We start from the raw sequence: 3,672 nt of genomic DNA on the forward strand, positions 1-3,672 counted from the left end.
AGTTATTTTCTGTCTCTCTCTCTCCTGCATTGACCTCACCATGTGCTACCTTTGCGTGTCCTTCTCTCTTTTAAAACTGCTGTTGCTTTTTTCCAAAGTTCCAAAACAGTGAAACAGCATACAAAACTGTAATTGCTGCTCCTGGAATTCGAGGAAATCACCTCCAACACATAAAGTAGCTCAATAAAGGAGCAGCTGTTACAGCCCAATTTTTTTTCCGTCCTTCACCTTGGATTACCCAGTATCCTCAATGCTAGATCATGATAATATTTTACCCATAGCGAACGTGTCTGAGACAAGAGGGCATTAGTTCAAAGTGAATTGTCATTGGTCTATTAAGTTCTGAAAAGTTTTCATTCATCAAGGGAAGCAGAAATATTGACCGTGCTGCCTGAGATGGTGGTGGAACCGCGCAATGGTGATGGTACTCTCGCAATGATTGAGAAGAATGTGAATGTGCACATGAAATGCGATGGCATGGTACACTGTGGACCACGTGCAAGTAAAAGAGGTTAGTATCATTTGATTACTCTTGGTGAGTGGAGATATGCCATGACAAAGAATCTCTTTCGATTATGTATGAATGAATACCTCTCTATGAAACTAGAATAAGCAGTGATGATTCATTGCAATTTACTGACAGTTTATTAAGTTTGTTTAGAAATAGCAAATCATTTACGATGCAATCAATACTTAGATTTTAAAAATGAAAACCGGCCAACAGATTTTAGTTTCCTGATATCGGAGGAAAACAATGTCTCGGTGCAAAATATTTCATTCTTGTTAAAATGACACGAGTAATGTCCTCATCTCTCACTGAGGTATGTGCATTTCTTCATTTAATCTTTCTATCCCTTCTGATTGATATTCCATCTTCTTGTTGAATGCTGTTCAATGAAGACATCTCTCTGAGAAATCTAGAGACACCTTCCCAGAAAAAATAGAATTCTTCTGCCTGGTAACTAATCCATTCTTAGTGTCAATTTTAACTGCCCAGCATGCAATTCACACAGACTCTGTGCAGTTACGAAAATGCAGCATCGGTCTCGCACACTTTAGCCGCTGCATCGCATTTGCAGCATGGATTTGGCTTCCAAAACATTCTTCTATCCTAGTGTGTGTATTCCAGAATTGTACTAGGTGAGTTCTTGTGCATTTCCCTCAAGTCTATCATCCTGAGCACTCCTGTCTTAGTCGTAAACAACTGAAGCTCTATTATATCAAATAACGTGTTATTTTCTGTATCGATCATCTCGAAAATGGTCTTGAGCAAGGAAGTCAGGTTCAATATCCTCCTAACCTGCCTTCGTTTAGGCAGCAATGTCAAATCCATTTTCAGTCCATTTATATTAAAAAGAAGCAATTTATAACAGGCTGTGTTTGACACGAAATGGATTCGTGACGGTAGTCTTGGATTTCACAACGGGGTAAAAATAATGACTGCAGATGCTGAAAATCAAATACTGGATTAGTGGTGCTGGAAGAGCACAGCAGTTCAGGCAGCATCCAGTTCAGGCAGGATGCTGCCTGAACTGCTGTGCTCTTCCAGCACCACTAATCCAGTATTGGATTTCACAACGTCATTTTAGACTTTTAACGTTCGTGCATTTATTCAGAATGTTGTTGTCATACCTATCTCACAAAAATATTCATTCGCAGACTTAGAGCATCACTGGCGAGATCAATATTGATTTCTCTTAACAGACTGCAGTTAGGTGTAACAGTTCCACATTGTCACAGGAATGTCCTCAATTACAATACCAATGCATCATCGCTTCCCTTTGGATGAAGGCGCAATGAAATCTCATGCTGAATTGTAAAGACGAGGAACATTTTGTATTTAAAAACCACAATATTTAGCAGTTTTACGCGTTACAGTAGAGAAACAGCCCTTCCGCACTACAGTCTTGGTTAGGACTTTTTTTGGATTAACACTGCTCTGTTGCAATCATACAACGTTAGGTCAAGGATGCAGTAGGCAATTTTTTTGTCAAAGGCCAAGAGGCCGGTATTCAGGTTCTGCACATCGCGACCATTTCACTCAGCAGCACGCGTCCCTCCAGCAAGATTCCAACGTGTCAACACAGGTCTAAATAGGGACATTCGCATTCTCCGGAGCTGAAATCACTCGGATAATGAATAGCAATTCACGAAAGTGTGATGTGATGACCCCAGGCAAGACAAAAATGGCAAGTAAAAGCATGATGGATTTGAGGACCCCTGAATCAAAAAAAGGCAAGATATAACTTTTATGAACATGTCTTGTGCTTTCTGAATATGCCTGGTCAGGGAGCGTTAGTGGTTATGAAGGCCTGTGTGATACTTGCTTTTAGTAGTCGAGGCATATACATTACGAATATGCAGGTTAATAAGAGAAATGTATAACATTGATTTGGTTTGGTTACACACTTATAGTTTTCCTTTCAATTCCGGAATACACACAAATGGTCACACTAGAAATGGGGCCGAGAGGAGATTTACGATTATGTTTCCGAGCCTGGCGAATTTCAGATATGATGAGAGACCGAACAGACCTGGTTCGTTATCGTGAAATAAGAGGAGTTTTTGAGAGAGCACAAGATTGGCATGTATACAATAATGAGCGGGAGATAGGAAGAAGACTTTCGCCTTCCTGGTGGGATTTGGCAGGATTGGTGATTTTAGGTAATGGGCAGCAGGATGAATGTGGCTGTGAGGACCACTGTTTTCATCCAGGTGCTTGTGGAATATGAAGCTCACTCTCCATGGAAGTGGGGGAAACAGAAACACTCAACAATTTCAGAAAGTATTCATCTGTGCAGCCACGATGACAAAGCGATTGGCAAAGGTCTGGGGAACAGGAACAGAGTATTGAGTTGATTGTATTTGATTATTGCAATCTAATGGGTAGAAGGTTTTTCTTTGTCCATTGCGACCGAGCTCAGAGACTCTCTGACGCTCCTGCCAACATTTAACAATAATGTCACAAGGACACCTTATGTAGCGACTGTGAAAAGACCTGGCTGGCTCCGGGGAGAAGATGGGGCGTTAGTGGCTTATCATGGAGGCATCCTCATAATTGCGATTGAATCTTTTTCCGTCCTAAACTCCTGGAGATCGTTCTAAATATCAACTAACTATTGTTCAGCAATTATCCATGCACAGCGCAGCGAACACAAAATTTCATCCATTTCCCACTTGCCTTCTGACCACAATTCAAACAAAGACAGAATTTTAACATTCGCCTCCGTCACTCAAATTAGAAGCCAAACATTCAGATGCTGGCCACTCAGTCTTTCGAGCCTCCATTCATTCCCTGAGTTAGCCCAGTAAAAATTCTCTTCACTGCCTCCGATGCCAGTATACTTGTTTCTATCAAGACTGGATTGAAACTAAAATTGGTCCCAGTATTCCAGCTGTGATTGAACTCGTGCCTGTATTGTTCCAGCAAAACATTCCTACATTCATGCACCATTGCATCTGAAATAAAGGCCAACATTTATTTACCTATACAATTACTCAATGAAACCAGTTCAGAGACAAAAAGGATGCTGACTCCTTGAGCTCCAAACGATGGGATGTACTCTCCAGATTTTTTTGCTCAGAGTTTCCACCTTCAGACCGAGGCAGGTGTGCTTCTCACTGTGCCAGTTCCTTTCGTTCCTGCAGCTACACATTGTAAACTTGATGGTA

This window comes from Chiloscyllium punctatum, chromosome 43 (genome assembly GCF_047496795.1).
Source record: "Chiloscyllium punctatum isolate Juve2018m chromosome 43, sChiPun1.3, whole genome shotgun sequence".
NCBI lineage: Eukaryota > Metazoa > Chordata > Chondrichthyes > Orectolobiformes > Hemiscylliidae > Chiloscyllium > Chiloscyllium punctatum.